The 18184-nt window shown below is 41.8% G+C and overlaps 1 non-coding gene across 1 annotated transcript; it reads right to left on the bottom strand.

The window, feature by feature from the left end:
* Positions 1 to 17077: 17077 nt before the first annotated feature.
* Trnat-ugu (transfer RNA threonine (anticodon UGU)) lies at positions 17078 to 17150 on the bottom strand. Its single transcript has one exon. It is a non-coding gene; the product is annotated as a tRNA-Thr (tRNA).
* Positions 17151 to 18184: the final 1034 nt, after the last annotated feature.

An 18184-nucleotide genomic window follows, 5' to 3' on the forward strand; every position in this document is an offset into this window, starting at 1 on the left:
CCAAAAACATATACATATGTTATATTCGGATTAAAAACAAGCTCTGAAAATTAAAAATATAAAAATCATGATCAAAATTAAATTTTCGAAATCAATTTAAAAACATTTTCATCTTATTCCTTGTCGGTTCCTGATTCCAAAAACATATAGATATGATATGTTTGGATTAAAAACACGCTCAGAAAGTTAAAACGAAGAGAGGTACAGAAAAGCGTGCTATCCTTCTCAGCGCAACTACTACCCCGCTCTTCTTGTCAATTTCACTGCCTTTGCCACGAGCGGTGGACTGACGATGCTACGAGTATAAGGTCTTGCTGAAAAATTGCAGTGCGTTCAGTTTCATTCTGTGAGTTCGACAGCTTGACTAAATGTTGTATTTTCGCCTTACGCGACTTGTTTTTTTTATTCCATTCCTGATCCAACTGACTTACTGTTCTGTCGGGAGCTTGGGAGAAAGGACACATGGTGGTGTCAGGGGGGGGGGGGGGGGGGGGGGGGGGAGGGGCGGGGGGGTCACTTTACCTTGACATTGGTGTACCAAGAAACGGTATAAATAAATAGCATTTTCAAGTTGGATTTTTGGTGTGGCTGAGAACTTTTTAAACTCGGACTGACTGGGGGCAACATTTGTGATGAGTTGAAAATCAAGTTTCCTCTCTGTCGAACGATTCCTTGGATTTGTTGTGAGGACAAATCCCCACCCCCTCAGTTGTTCCCCTCTGTTCTCCTCTGTTGTTCCCCTCTGTTCTCCTCAGTCCTTGGGGAGTCCCTGTATATTACAATGTCGTGTCCCGGGACCCTCCAGGTAGATCTAGAGCGTCCTTGGGGAGTCCCTGTATATTACAATGTCGTGTCCCGGGACCCTCCAGGTAGATCTAGAGCGTCCTTGGGGAGTCCCTGTATATTACAATGTCGTGTCCCGGGACCCTCCAGGTAGATCTAGAGCGTCCTTGGGGAGTCCCTGTATATTACAATGTCGTGTCCCGGGACCCTCCAGGTAGATCTAGAGCGTCCTTGGGGAGTCCCTGTATATTACAATGTCGTGTCCCGGGACCCTCCAGGTAGATCTGGAGCGTCCTTGGGGAGTCCCTGTATATTACAATGTCGTGTCCCGGGACCCTCCAGGTAGATCTAGAGCGTCCTTGGGGAGTCCCTGTATATTACAATGTCGTGTCCCGGGACCCTCCAGGTAGATCTAGAGCGTCCTTGGGGAGTCCCTGTATATTACAATGTCGTGTCCCGGGACCCTCCAGGTAGATCTAGAGCGTCCTTGGGGAGTCCCTGTATATTACAATGTCGTGTCCCGGGACCCTCTAGGTAGATCTAGAGCGTCCATGGGGAGTCCCTGTATATTACAATGTCGTGTCCCGGGACCCTCCAGGTAGATCTAGAGCGTCCTTGGGGAGTCCCTGTATATTACAATGTCGTGTCCCGGGACCCTCCAGGTTGATCTAGAGCGTCCTTGGGGAGTCCCTGTATATTACAATGTCGTGTCCCGGGACCCTCCAGGTAGATCTAGAGCGTCCTTGGGGAGTCCCTGTATATTACAATGTCGTGTCCCGGGACCCTCCAGGTAGATCTAGAGCGTCCTTGGGGAGTCCCTGTATATTACAATGTCGTGTCCCGGGACCCTCCAGGTAGATCTAGAGCGTCCTTGGGGAGTCCCTGTATATTACAATGTCGTGTCCCGGGACCCTCCAGGTAGATCTAGAGCGTCCTTGGGGAGTCCCTGTATATTACAATGTCGTGTCCCGGGACCCTCCAGGTAGATCTAGAGCGTCCTTGGGGAGTCCCTGTATATTACAATGTCGTGTCCCGGGACCCTCCAGGTAGATCTAGAGCGTCCTTGGGGAGTCCCTGTATACTACAATGTCGTGTCCCGGGACCCTCCAGGTAGATCTAGAGCGTCCTTGGGGAGTCCCTGTATATTACAATGTCGTGTCCCGGGACCCTCCAGGTAGATCTAGAGCGCCCTTGGGGAGTCCCTGTATATTACAATGTCGTGTCCCGGGACCCTCCAGGTAGATCTAGAGCGTCCTTGGGGAGTCCCTGTATATTACAATGTCGTGTCCCGGGACCCTCCAGGTAGATCTAGAGCGCCCCTGTATTAATTTATCATTTAATATTTTGTGCATGACGTTTTGAGCAAGATCTAGTTATTATTACATTCTACCAGAGGTTACACTAGGAGGACCAAATGACATGCAAAGCGGGGCGCATTCCGACAGAAAATGCCATCAGCACAACGCTGCAAAAAGCTCGGTACATGTGTTCTGCGCGAACTTAGAATCCGGTTTCATTCTAGAATGGACCGGGTCCAGGTTGGAATTCTAACCCTGCGCAAGTACAGGGGTGCCATTCTAGAATGAAACCCTTGAATAAAGGGGGCCGTAATGTTTGTAGGTAAGACAGAGTTGTCTTCCCTTGAATTATCTCCACCTGCACCTTCCCTTTGATAAAATGGGGCTGATTTGTCTACCCCTGAAAAAAATCCTTTGGCGATCTTGCGATGTCATGTCATGTCAAGAAAGTTGACACTCCTGAGTACGCAATAAACAAAGGCAGACCATAGCAAGGGGGACTACCAGGGCGGTATTGTTTGCAGGGCAGTTGTTTTTGTGACGAGAGCCGGTTGCGGCCGCTTGCAATGTCAGCGCTGTCTCCCTCTCGGAAATGTCCGGTTTTTTGACAATTTTTTTGACAGACAGACAGACAGACGGTCAGACCGACTAACCGACAGACAGACCAACAGAAGGACAGAGTGAGTTATAGAGCTGTTGTCACAGGTTTAAAAAAAAGTTGACATTATATCTTCACAATTCAGAAGACCAACTTCATGTATATGAATAAGATTAAAAGTTACAAGCGAGATCGGCAAAACACTGTCAGTCCGGAAATTTCCGTTCGTAGCGATCAGTGCTGAGTGTCTCTCAAAATCGTAATCACTTTCAGAACATCACAATCCCAATTCACGATGTCTTTGAGTAAAGTGTAAAAAACCCGAGAAAAAAACCCAACCAAACACACAAAAAACAAAAACAAACAAAAAATCCACATTTGTGGCTTTGGTTGTGTGATAGTCTAACTGAAATGACTATTCCAACTTGGACCCAAATTCCAACCTTGCGCACGGCCGATTCTAGAATGGACCAGCAACAAGGGTTTCATTCTAGAATGGCACCCCTGTACTTGCGCAGGGTTAGAATTCCAACCTGGACCCGGTCCATTCTAGAATGAAACCGGATTCTAAGTTCGCGCAGAACACATGCATGCAGTGGAATGGACTGCATGAGATATCGCCCACATGTGCTGTAATTTCCTGAGAAGCCGACTTGTTTGTTACGTGCAAATGAGGCAGGGGTTGGACTTGGGGGTGGGGAAAGAGGAGGGGGGGGGTGGTTCACACTCACAGGCCTAGAAAACAACAACAACCGCACAGGGCCGGATCAGTTAGTTTGTGGGGGGGGGGGGGGGGGGGGGGGCTAAGTAAAGAGAGCGAAGCAACCTAGACGAATGATCGAAGCGACCGAGATTCCTAGGGGGGTCTGGGCACCCCCCCCCCCCCCCGAAACAAAATGTGATCCAAAGAAGCCAAACGGGGCTATCTGAGCTTATAAATTGCTCAATCTGTCTTTTTTTCCAAGGTGGGGGTCTTGCCGAAGCATTAATGATTGAACAATAATATGCAACGGCTCAAAACAAAATGGGCTGGGGGAGGGGGGGGCCCAACGTCGTCTGTGGACACGCGAATCAAGGCACACGCGGGGATGGACTTACGCGTATTGTCGCTCAGTGTAACTATGAAGTTACTATACGTTTTTACATTTAGTCAAGTTTTGACTAAATGTTTTAACGTAGAGGGGGGAATCGAGACGAGGGTCGTGGTGTATGTGCGTGTGTGTGTGTGTGTGTGTCTGTCTGTGTGTGTGTGTAGAGCGATTCAGACTAAACTACTAGACCGATATTTATGAAATTTGACATGAGAGTTCCTGGGTATGAAATCCCCGAACGTTTTTTTCATTTTTTTGATAAATGTCTTTGTTGACGTCATATCCGGCTTTTCGTGAAAGTTGAGGCGGCACTGTCACGCCCTCATTTTTCAACCAAATCGGTTGAAATTTTGGTCAAGTAATCTTCGACGAAGCCCGGACTTCGGTATTGCATTTCAGCTTGGTGGCTTAAAAATTAATTAATGACTTTGGTCATTAAAAATCTGAAAATTGTAAAAAATAATAAACATTTATAAAACGATCCAAATTTACGTTCATCTTATTCTCCATCATTTTTTGATTCCAAAAACATATAAATATGTTATATTTGGATTAAAAACAAGCTCTGAAAATTAAATATATAAAAATTATTATCAAAATTAAATTGTCGAAATCAATTTAAAAATACTTTCATCTTATTCCTTGTCGGGTCCTGATTCCAAAAACATATAGATATGATATGTTTGGATTAAAAACACGCTCAGAAAGTTAAAACAAAGAGAGGTACAGAAAAAAGCGTGCTATCCTTCTTAGCGCAACTACTACCCCGCTCTTCTTGTCAATTTCACTGCCTTTGCCATGAGCGGTGGACTGACGATGCTACGAGTATACGGTCTTGCTGAAAAATGGCATTGCGTTCAGTTTCATTCTGTGAGTTCGACAGCTACTTGACTAAATGTTGTATTTTCGCCTTACGCGACTTGTTCATTATTTGGGAGTCCTGCATTTAAACAAGTCGCGTAAGGCGAAAATACAATATTTAGTCAAGTAGCTGTCGAACTCACAGAATGAAACTGAACGCAATGCCATTTTTCAGCAAGACCGTATACTCGTAGCATCGTCAGTCCACCGCTCATGGCAAAGGCAGTGAAATTGACAAGAAGAGCGGGGTAGCAGTTGCGCTAAGAAGGATAGCACGCTTTTCTGTACCTCTCTTTGTTTTAACTTTCTGAGCGTGTTTTTAATCCAAACATATCATATCTATATGTTTTTGGAATCAGGAACCGACAAGGAATAAGATGAAAGTGTTTTTAAATTGATTTGGACAATTTAATTTTGATAATAATTTTTATATATTTAATTTTCAGAGCTTGTTTTTAATCCGAATATAATATATTTATATGTTTTTGGAATCAGCAAATGATGGAGAATAAGATAAACGTAAATTTGGATCGTTTTATAATTTTTTTTTTTTTTTTTACAATTTTCAGATTTTTAATGACCAAAGTCCTTAATTAATTTTTAAGCCACCAAGCTGAAATGCAATACCGAAGTCCGGGCTTCGTCGAAGATTACTTGACCAAAATTTCAACCAATTTGGTTGAAAAATGAGGGCGTGACAGTGCCGCCTCAACTTTCACGAAAAGTCGGATATGACGTCATCAAAGACATTTATCAAAAAAATGAAAAAAAACGTTCGGGGATTTCATACCCAGGAACTCTCATGTCAAATTTCATAAAGATCGGTCCAGTAGTTTAGTCTGAATCGCTCTACACACACACACACACGCACACACGCACACACGCACACACACACGCACATACACCACGACCCTCGTTTCGATTCCCCCTCGATGTTAAAATATTTAGTCAAAACTTGACTAAATATAAAAACATGTAGAATCTTAACTTTCTTCAGCACTGTTGTGGTCGGTCGTAAGGTAACTTCTGCACATCAATGCGTGTCAACAGACGATTTTGGGTCATTCTCAGATTACTGTCCCAGAGGGGGGTGACCTACTTCATGAAAGGTTTACAACAATCATTTTCCATCAAATCAACTACATGCTGTATCTGAATTGTGTCTCAAGGAATCTATATATATCTATATACGGCTTGTGTCTGTCTGTCTGTCTGTCTTTCTTCGCGATGCACGGCCAAAGTTCTCGATGGATCTGCTTCAAATTTGGTGGACATATTCAGGTAGACCCCGGACACAATCTGCTCGATGAACATTTTCAACACGTGCTCTCAGCGCGCAGCGCTGAACCGATTTTGGTTTTTCTGTACATCCATTCACAGTAACTCTTCCTTGTCTTCTCCAGTGTTTTGCGCGTTTTTGGACCATGACTGGGAATGACCCTTTTTGGACCATGACTGGGAATGACCCTTTTTGGACCATGACTGAGAATGACCCTTTTTGGACCATGACTGAGAATGACCCTTTTTGAACCACGACTGAGAATGACCCTTTTTGAACACGACTGAGAATGACCCTTTTTGGACCATGACTGGGAATGACCCTTTTTGGACCATGACTGAGAATGACCCATTTTGGACCACGACTGAGAATGACCCTTTTTGGACCATGACTGAGAATGACCCTTTTTGGACCATGACTGAGCATGACCCTTTTTGAACACGACTGAGAATGACCCTTTTTGGACCATGACTGAGAATGACCCTTTTTGAACACGACTGAGAATGACCCTTTTTGGACCATGACTGGGAATGACCCTTTTTGGACCATGACTGAGAATGACCCTTTCTGGACCACGACTGAGAATGACCCGTTTTGGACCACGACTGAGAATGACCCTTTTTGAACCATGACTGAGAATGACCCTTTTTGGACCATGACTGAGAATGACCCTTTTTGAACACGGCTGAGAATGACCCTTTTTGGACCATGACTGAGAATGACCCTTTTTGGACCATGACTGAGAATGACCCTTTTTGGACCACGACTGAGAATGACCCTTTTTGAACACGACTGAGAATGACCCTTTTTGGACCATGACTGAGAATGACCCTTTTTGGACCATGACTGAGAATGACCCTTTTTGGACCATGACTGAGAATGACCCTTTTTGGACCACGACTGAGAATGACCCTTTTTGAACCACGACTGAGAATGACCCTTTTTGAACACGACTGAGAATGACCCTTTTTGGACCATGACTGAGAATGACCCTTTTGGGAAATAACTCCGTCGGGTTTGTATGTGTTGTGGAAGAGTGACCTCTACCAAACATTGGAGGAGCCAATCACTAGCAAGGGGTGTGTCGGAAACACGTGGACGGGGCCATTTTTCCAGCGTCGCGGACGACGCTGGTATCTGTGGTTGGGAAGAACGTGCCTGTGGAGAATTAGTCTCCAAGCCAAAGCGCGCTGACTCTCCAAGCCAAAACAATTTCAAAGCTGAAAAAAATGTACAATTTACGCGAAACGATTAAACACAGCTTTCGGGTGTTTTTTTTAATCTAAGATGTACATAAATATACCACTCCGACCATAAGGAAAAGAAAAAAAGACACACCAAAAAAAAAAGACCGAGAGGAGCCGAGTCAATCCGAGACCAACCGAGAGGACGTGTTTCGCGCCGTTTCGACGTCGGTTTGTTCAGATGCGGCCGGTTGGATCAGTTGCGGTCATACAGGGGCGCCTTGCACAAGAAAAGATCTTCAACAATCCCGATCATCATCATGGTACAATAATGTTTTGTGCGCCCCCATGTATGTGTTCTGTGCTAATAATGCACGGTTGTGAAATGTCCGTACACATTTTGTGGCACTATGTAATTGTTAGTGCATCCTCCGGCGGATGCTTCGTGCTAAAAATGCACTTCCATTAAAATATTGTACGCTCATGTCAGTAATATATTTTCAATTGTTTCTCTGTCAATTTCAAGTGTTTGTTTCCAATTACTTCAGTATCTCCCTGTTGCAATTCCAGGTGATTCATTATGCATGTGCCAATTTGAGGTGTTTAATTCTGATTCCTGTACAGTTTACAGTGTAAAATTAAAACTATTGTTTTCAAACATTCCTATGACACCTGGTAATGGTTCTGTGGTTTTGTTTTTAATTTGTATTTTGTTTTTCTGCAATAAATATTTGAAATGGATCTGAGGCCGACTTACTACTTTTAGCACTCTTTTTCACCACATTCCCACGTACAGATATTGCAATATCAACTCTTCCTTTCTACCTGTTTCAAACAAGCTCTATTTTTTAATTAAAAAGTTTTTACTAAATGTCTTAACATAGAGGGGGGAATCGAGACGAGGGTCTTGGTGTATGTGCGTGTGTGTGTGTGTGTGTGTGTGTGTGTGTGTGTGTGTGTCTGTCTGTCTGTGTGTGTGTGTGTGTGTGTGTGTAGAACGATTCAGACTAAACTACTGGACCGATCTTTATGAAATTTGACATGAGACTTCCTGGGAATGATATTCCAGGACGTTTTTATTTTTTTTATTTTTTATAAACGTCTTTTATGACGTCATATCCGGCTTTTTTGTACAAGTTGAGGCTGCACTGTCACACCCTCATTTTTCAATCAAATTGATTGAAATTTTGGCCAAGCAATCTTCGACGAAGGCCGGACTTCCGTATTGCATTTCAGTTTGGTGGCTTAAAAACTAATTAATGACTTTGGTCATTAAAAATCTGAAAATTGTAAAAAAATAAATAAATTATAAAACGATCCAAATTTACGTTCATCTTATTCTTCATCCTTTTCTGATTCCAAAAACATATAAATATGTTATATTTGGATTAAAAACAAGCTCTGAAAATTAAAAATATAAAAATTATGATCAAAATTAAATTTCCGAAATCGTTTTAAAAACTATTTCATCTTATTCCTTGTCGGTTCCTGATTCCAAAAACATATAGATATGATATGTTTGGATTAAAAACACGCTCAGAAAGTTAAAACGAAGAGAGGTACAGTAAAGCGTGCTATGAAGCACAGCGCAACCGTTACCGCGCCAAACAGGCTCGTCACTTTCACTGCCTTTTGCTCTATAGTGGCGGACTACGTTCAGTTTCATTCTGTGAGTTCCACAGCTTGACTAAATGTAGTAATTTCGCCTTACGCGACTTGTTTTTTCTTGTGGCTGTTTGATCAATTCATAGCAAGCATTGACTGAAATAAACAATTTATATATCCAGCACAACATGCAATTCATTGACTTTTGACCCTAACCTTTTAACACTTCCCAAAATAAATCTTTGGTGGACATTGCATCGACGCTGTTCATTTTGAATGAACATTTTTCTTGTGTTGTTTGCTGTCGGTAGCAACCCTCCTCCTGCTGTCGGTAGCAACCCTCCCTCTCAACAACAACAAAAAGAAGAATCCTGCACAGAAGAAAATGGTGCAAAATTAAATGGAGGGAAACAACTTAAAAAAAATATTCACTCAATTATTCATACACTCCTGTGTACGCAGTCACACCCGCGCGTAAAGTCACATACAACAGAAACTAAAACAAACTTGAAAGGAGCCTCGGTCCCAGCTAGCCACGCGTTTTATACAGGGCTTTGAGGAATATAATCTCGCTCATCAAAACTACATTACTTCCGATGTAGCCTTTATTCGTTTTGTACCAGAATAATACCCTCGTTTGTGTCCGAGACGACTGTTCTGATTGTTTGTGTTACAAGACATGAGTAACATTTTAACATAAAAAAATGGCCGTCTTCAGTTATTGAAATGTTATTGATTTTGTGACAGAAATACCCTTTCATGAATCCTACACAACTGCGTGTTCTCGGTGTTTGTTTCCATCGTTCTAAACATGGCTTTAACAAATAGAATTATGTTTCTGTCAGGACAAGAATTGTGTAAACTACCGAAGCAATTTTCCTTATATTTGTAAAGCCGATAAAATCTTGTCTTGAATCTTGAGTCGGAGTGTAAGGATTAAAACAAACACAAGTTGTCGTCTTTCGTTATTGACATTTTATTAATTGTTGTGACAGAAACGCTCCCTTTGTACGTTGATCCCGCACCCATTTCTCTAAAGTAATGAACAAGTGTTTGAAGATACATTTCTTCTCACAATATATACCTTTGTTCTCAGAAGATACCTTTGGTCTCAGAATATGTTTATATTATGACTAAAGATACCGTTGTTCTCAGAACATGGTCAGATGTATTCTGACTGAAGCGTTCTTGACTCGTCTGTTTACACAAAATGAGCATCTTGAGCTTAACTGATGTGATGTTTCCAAATGGAGAAAGACGACAGTTAGGGGCTATACGGCCAATGCACAAAATAAAACGACAGTTAGGAGCCTATACGGCCAATGCACACAAAAAAAAGACAGTTTGGGGCCTATACGGCCAATGCACAAAATAAAACGACAGTTAGGAGCCTAGATGGCCAATGCACACAAACAAAAAAGACAGTTAGGGGCCTATACGGCCAATGCACAAAATAAAACGACAGTTAGGGGCCTATACGGCCAATGCACAAAATAAAACGACAGTTAGGGGCCTATACGGCCAATGCACAAAATAAAACGACAGTTAGGGGCCTATACGGCCAATCAACCAAATAAAAGGACAGTTAGGGGCCTATACGGCCAATGCACAAAATTAAACGACAGTTAGGGGCCTAAACGGCCAATGCACAAAATAAAACGACAGTTAGGAGCCTATACGGCCAATGCACAAAATAAAACGACAGTCAGGAGCCTATACGGCCAATGCACAAAATTAAACGACAGTTAGGGGCCTATACGGCCAATGCACAAAATAAAACGACAGATAAGCAAAATGTAAACGGCATTCACTTCTTCGTCGTCTGATTTTCTGTTTGTGTGCTGCAACTTCCACTTGCATTCGTCTTTTGCACACGTGGGCTATCACGTGTATGGCCGTTTCCACCCCACCATTTAGTCGGCTGCACTCTGTTTTCGAGCGAAAGGGGGAAGAAGGGGGGGGGGGGGGGGGTGCGGGGAATAAATGAATGGAAAGATGAACAATTTAAGAAATGGGTGAATCGATAAAGAAAAAACATTAATTAGATAAATATATACACACATAAACATATAAACAAATAAATAAATAAATGAATGAAATAAATAAATAAAATTAGGGGTGAATTCTACACTCAACGGGGTGAACAATAACACTCAATTCCATGTGATCTGGCATGATTGCTGGGTGGTGTGGGGTTGACGAATATAAATGACAAAATTCAAAACACGAAATAAAGTAATCCTCACTGTGACCGACCTCCAGCTGGATGACGCGACTGTTCCATTCTCCCCTGCTGTCAAGAGCCTTGGCGTCTTTCTCGACTCCACTCTCTCCATGCAGACACACATCTCCTTCATTATCAAGACCTGTTTTTTCCACCTACGACGTATCGCCTCCATCCGTCGCTACCTCACCCACGACGCCTGTGTCAAGCTGGTTGTCTCCCTCATCTTCAGTCGTCTGGACTACTGCAACTCCCTTCTGGCTGGCCTCCCCGCCTCATCCATTCATGGCCTACAACGAGTCCAGAACGCTGCTGCCAGGCTGACGTTGAGGAAGACGAAGCGAGACCACATCACCCCCCTACTTCGCTTCTTGCACTGGCTCCCTGTCAACACCCGAATCTCCTACAAACTGTCCACTCTGGTCTACAAGTGTCTCAACGACTCTGCTCCCGAGTACCTTCAATCCTCCCTGGACCTGTACACCCAGCCCTCCGACCGTCCCCTTCGTTCTGCTGCTGACCCACTCCGTCTTCACATCCCTCGCTCGAAACTCGCATCTGCTGGTCAGCGTGCATTTCCCTCCGCGGGCCCCTCCGTCTGGAACTCCCTGCCGCTTGAGCTTCGCCAGAGCCCCTCTCTTGACGCGTTCAAGAGTAGGTTGAAGACTCAGTTCTTCCCGTAGCTGGCTGCGACTTTCATGTTCGACGTGATGTGTTGTGCCCCAAAAGACATTCTTATGCTGTGCTCTGTGAGAGGTGTTTTCTTTCTGTTTAATATTATTTTGTTTGGACCTAGCTATTGATGTGTATATACACTGTTGTTAAACAGTTGTTTGTTGTATGTTTATCAGGGTTTGCTAGTGTGTGATAGGGTTCGTGTCCGTCTGTAGATGTTAGTTTCTTTGTTAGTCCTGTGTTGACAACTCTTCGACAAGCGCTTAGAACTGTACCCACGGAATACGCGCTATATAAGCTTCATATTGATTGATTGATAATCCGTTACACAACTTGCGTTACTGTTAGCGTCATTTTTCTGACAGATTTATGCTTATTGGTTACCCTTTCAACTGGAATCAATATGATATCATTGTAATATAGTGGAATCAATGATATTATTGTAATATAGTGGAATCAATATGATATCATTGTAATATAGTGGAATCAATATGATATTATTGTAATATAGTGGAATCAATATGATATCATTGTAATATAGTGGAATCAATATGATATTATTGTAATATAGTGGAATCAATATAATATCATTGTAATATAGTGGAATCAATATGATATTATTGTAACATAGTGGAATCAATATGATATCATTGTAATATAGTGGAATCAATATGATATTATTGTAATATAGTGGAATCAATATAATATCATTGTAATATAGTGGAATCAATATGATATTATTGTAATATAGTGGAATCAATATGATATCATTGTAATATAGTGGAATCAATATGATATCATTGTAATATATAGCTATTCTGATGGATACGTGGGGGAATTCGGGGGCTGTGATTGGATGGTCTCCTCCGATCATCAAAGCATAATGCTACGGAAGTCGGCCATTTTTGCCAATATCCAAAAGCAAAGACGCATGGTTCCGGTTTACCCATCTGTACTACACGATGTTTTAATCGACAACAGCATACACTGACAACTTGAAATTCTTCTCGGGAATGTTTTTCAGCTTTAAAAATGTCGATAGCATACCCTTTTCTGCTAACTTCCCGATGAAACAGGACTAAATCAATTATTTTCTGTCCCTAAACACCACAAAATGCCCAAAGTCGAAAGATGTCGTACAAACAGGGGAGTAAAACGGAATAGCCGTTTTTGTGTGCCTGTGTCAGTTGCCGACTGACACAAACTTTTGCATTCGGCTTTTCTTATCTCGTAACTCCACTCTAAATACCCCATTTCCCCTCTGAAGTATTGATGTACAACCCATGGCACTAACATTCATGTAGTCGTTTATAACTGAGGTTGAAAAATTCGCTTCATGACGAGACAAGTATAAATGCCATTCACCCAAACTGAAAAATTCGCTGCCGTCTGCTCGCGATTAGCTGTTCTCTTCTCCTCCCCTTGTTGCATCCTAGTTCTTCAGTTGTTTCTAGTTTTCCGTTTATGTTGTGTTTTGGTCTTCTTCATAAGTAGTCTTGTTCAAAATTAAAAAAACTCAAACTTCTTTTTGTTGTATTCGAATGAACTAATAAAAAGCTGTTTAACAGCTGTGTTGTCAAATCGAGGTTTTTTTCCAAAGTCAGTGTGGCGCCTGCGCAAAACTAATGCGCATAAGAAAGTCTGCTATCAAAACCTGAGATCAACGCATCGACGCAAAAACTGTCATTTCGTAAGTTTGGAACAACAAATCAAGGTCAGAACAGCTATATAATCGCTATTGTGTTTTCAGCGTAGCAATAGGGTCCGATATTTAGACGAGACAAGTATAATGCCGACGAGTCGAAGACGAGTCGCATTATACTTGTTCGAGTTAAGCTGTTAATAGTGGAATCAATATGATATCATTGTAATATAGTGGAATCAATATGATATCATTGTAATATAGTGGAATCAATATGATATCATTGTAATATAGTGGAATCAATATGATATCATTGCCCAATATTGACTTACTGTGTGATGATATCTTCTGCTATGGTCTGTCGAAACAGACCAATAGCAGAAGATATCATCACACAGTCAGTCAATGTTAGATATATTGATAATTCTCTGGACATTTTGTATTTGCTGTAAAGAAATTACAAAAGTATTTGTCTCAGTTTTGGCTGTTCCAATCCCTCCCTCTGATTATTATTTCTTTTTGTTCACTCCTTTCTTGTATTTTTCAGTATTTGAAAATATCTTTTCTTTCAAAAAGTCTTTAGCTCAACTAAATTCTGGGATCATTACATTTTCAAATATATTTGTTTGTTTTTAAATTCAGGTGTTTTTGTTTTTGAAGTGGGGAAGCAATAAAGAGGTCGTCGATATCAAAACTGATATCGACGGAAATGTCGTCGATATCACTTTTTACAATGAGCTCAGTTTTGACCAATGGAAATCCACGTAACATATGAAATAGCAACATAGTGTGATACCCGCTGATTGGTTACTCTTTCAACTGGAATCAATATGATATTGTAATATAGTGGAATCAATATGATATCATTGTAATATAGTGGAATCAATATGATATCATTGTAATATAGTGGAATCAATATGATATCATTGTAATATACTGGAATCAATATGATATCATTGTAATATAGTGGAATCAATATGATATCATTGTAATATAGTGTGATATGATATCATTTTAATATAGTGTAATACCTTTCTGATGTAGTTTGCTCTTCAAAATCTCTAGCTTTTGTTCTTCTTTTTTTTCTTTTGTGTGTGTTCGCTTTTGCCACACGCAAAGGGTTCCCTGGTGTGAAACAGGTTCTTTGATGGAAAACTAATGTTATACGGATAAACCAGTTCAGTTTACACTGACGGCTGATTTGTGATTTCTTTTCACAGAAGAGGCTACATTTGCCCGCTCGGCCCAGTTCCGGTCCCAAACGAGGTGCTGAATGCACTACTTAGGCAAAGAGAGCCACTATAAAAGCAAGCACTCAATAGTTTCAAAAATCGTGTTCTCGAATGACTACAATAGTAATTGATACCAACAGCAGGAAGTGTATGTATAGTCCGTTTTCAATATTTCCCAGGCGACAGTATGGGTCCTATTGTGTTCCGACTGGGCGGGGACATACCAGTATCGGGATACGATTTGTGACGTGTTAATGGGATTGCCACAATAAAGGAAGGGCAACTCAGTAACCCGTTCAGTGCAGCACATCGAGTGTACATTTCATTCATAGATCACATCACGCTTATTAGCGGTCGTTATGATCTGTCATTTAGAGAAGTTAAAGTCGGAACTTGAAACCAGAGCGAACCTCCCTAGTGCAGGTACCACTGATGAGGCTCGACTGCTTTCCTTTGGCCCGCTGTTGTACCCGTTTACACTTATATATCTAAACTTCCTTTGGCCCGCTGTTATACCCGTTTACACTTATATATCTAAACTTCCTTTGGCCCGCTGTTATACCCGTTTACACTTATATATCTAAACTTCCTTTGGCCCGCTGTTATACCCGTTTACACTTATATATCTAAACTTCCTTTGGCCCGCTGTTGTACCCGTGTACACTTATATATCTAAACTTCCTTTGGCCCGCTGTTATACCCGTTTACACTTATATATCTAAACTTCCTTTGGCCCGCTGTTGTACCCGTGTACACTTATATATCTAAACTTCCTTTGGCCCGCTGTTGTACCCGTTTACACTTATATATCTAAACTTCCTTTGGCCCGCTGTTATACCCGTTTACACTTATATATCTAAACTTCCTTTGGCCCGCTGTTGTACCCGTTTACACTTATATATCTAAACTTCCTTTGGCCCGCTGTTGTACCCGTTTACACTTATATATCTAAACTTCCTTTGGCCCGCTGTTGTACCCGTTTACACTTATATATCTAAACTTCCTTTGGCCCGCTGTTGTACCCGTTTACACTTATATATCTAAACTTCCTTTGGCCCGCTGTTGTACCCGTTTACACTTATATATCTAAACTTCCTTTGGCCCGCTGTTGTACCCGTTTACACTTATATATCTAAACTTCCTTTGGCCCGCTGTTGTACCCGTTTACACTTATATATCTAAACTTCCTTTGGCCCGCTGTTGTACCCGTTTACACTTATATATCTAAACTTCCTTTGGCCCGCTGTTGTACCCGTTTACACTTATATATCTAAACTTCCTTTGGCCCGCTGTTGTACCCGTTTACACTTATATATCTAAACTTCCTTTGGCCCGCTGTTGTACCCGTTTACACTTATATATCTAAACTTCCTTTGGCCCGCTGTTGTACCCGTTTACACTTATATATCTAAACTTCCTTTACAAGCACTATGCTGCTATCGGGTCTTCTTTTGTCATTTTTATTTTTTTGCGTCTTTTATTTGATAATAATCCATTGGTACAGTACATTATAAGCTTATTTATAATCAACAACAAGCCATACGCTTATAGCGTGGATTCTAAGGTAAATACAATTGATGATATCTTCGGGCAAGGCTTTTACATAATGCTATTTAAACCAATAAAATGAGCTTTTGATAAATTCGTTAGATTGTTTGTTTTTTTTCTTCTTTGAGTCTGTCTGTCTGTCTATATGTGTTTTTGTCTGTCTGCCTGTCCGTCCGTCCCTCTGTCTGTCTGTCTGTCTGTCTCTGTATGTCTGTTTTTGTTTGCCCAGTGTTGTTGGAACTTCGTTGAATCTTTGGAACCAATTGTAACTTTTAAATTCAAATGCTTCAAATATTAGAAACGGATTTAATCACATAAGTTTCCTGTTCCATAAAGCAACAAGATTGAATGAATTAAACATGGCACCGGCTGGAACCATCATTGCGTGTTACCTGAGTGGGCTGATTTGTGGCGTTGTCAAAGCCAAAATGTAAATCTAAAATTAATTTCCTGTTGGAAAATCCTGTCTGTAGACACCACTGTGGTAAATTATTAAGTGTGCTCTTGACTGACCCGGATATTTCCTGGAATATTTTTTAGAAAGGACGTTATGTTATTCGTCTCCTTGGTGATTTTTGTTTCCCGTTGTTATAATTCCACTTCGAATCTTTTTTTCTTCAGGGCGGGAATCAAATCATTTTTTTTTTAATTTACGAGGGTTGTGGCATAAGCGTTACAAACGAGTTTTTTTTCAACCAGCCCTAGACCAGAGAGGAACTACTCTAATCACATAATATATACACGGACATTCACACACACACTGCACGCACACAAACAGGGAAACAAAATAGAAAAACAGAATTATAGTAATATGTATTTTCTTTTCATTTTTTTTTTCATTACTTTATTGTCCCATCGCTGGGAAATTCGGGTCGCTTCCTCCCAGTGGAAAGCTAGCAGCAACGGAGTCGCGCTACCCAGGTGTCTGCGCGTTTAGGTGTATTCAGCCACCTGCACTTATGGCAGAATGACCAAGGTCTTTTACGTGCCATTGTGATGACACGGGGGTGGGACATGGCTTCCGTCTCTGGGTCTGCACATAAAGTTGACCCGTGTCCGTCCCGGCCCGGATTCGAACCAGCGACCTCTCGATCACAAGTCCAGTGCTCTACCAACTGAGCTACCGGGCCCCCCTAAAGGGAAAGGGAGTAAGAGAGAGAGAGAGAGAGAGAGAGAGAGAGAGAGAGAGAGAGAGAGAGAGAGAGAGAGAGAGAGAGAGAGAGAGAGAGAGAGAGAGAGAGAGGATGATGATGATGATGGAACTTTATTTTTCAAGGATAGAGGTTTAAGGCGACGCCTTTTCTTACAACCGGTCCTTACTTCTAATACAAATGTCTAATAAATGATAAACAAGTAAAGCAACATGACAAATAAACAAATTAAACGAGAGAGAGAGAGAGAGAGAGAGAGAGAGAGAGAGAGAGAGAGAGAGAGAGAGAGAGAGAGAGAGAGAGAGAGAGAGAGAGAGAGAGAGAGAGAGAAAGAGAGAGAGACAGGGAGAGAGAGAGAGAGAGAGAGAGAGAGAAAGAGAGAGAGACAGGGAGAGAGAGAGAGAGAGAGAGAGAGAGAGAGAGAGAGAAAGAGAGAGAGACAGGGAGAGAGAGAGAGAGAGAGAGAGAGAGAGAAAGAGAGAGAGACAGGGAGAGAGAGAGAGAGAGAGAGAGAGAGAGAGAGAGAGAGAGACAGGGAGAGAGAGAGAGAGAGAGAGGGGGGGGGGAGAAAGAAAAGAGAACAAGTCGCGTTAGGCGAAATAACATTTAGTCAAGCTGTCGAACTCACAGAATGAAACTGAACGCACTGCTTTTTTCACCAAGACCACATACTCGTCGTTTCGTCAGTCCACCTCTCAATGTGACAGTGCCGCCTCAACTTTTACAAAAAGCCGGATATGACGTCATCAAAGGTATTTATCGACAAAATGAAAAAAACATCCGGGGATATCATTCCCAGGAACTCTCATGTCAAATTTCATAAAGATCGGTCCAGTAGTTTAGTCTGAATCGCTCTACACACACACACACACACGCACAGACACACACACACACATACCTAAAGTGTGGATGGTTACCTAAGAGGCGGCACTGGGTGTAGTGCCCTTCTAGTGCACTTGTACTACAACAGCACTGGGTGCAGTACTCGCTCCGGCATCGAAGAATTTTGCACT

This window comes from Littorina saxatilis, linkage group LG1 (assembly GCF_037325665.1).
Source record: "Littorina saxatilis isolate snail1 linkage group LG1, US_GU_Lsax_2.0, whole genome shotgun sequence".
NCBI classification, from domain to species: domain Eukaryota; kingdom Metazoa; phylum Mollusca; class Gastropoda; order Littorinimorpha; family Littorinidae; genus Littorina; species Littorina saxatilis.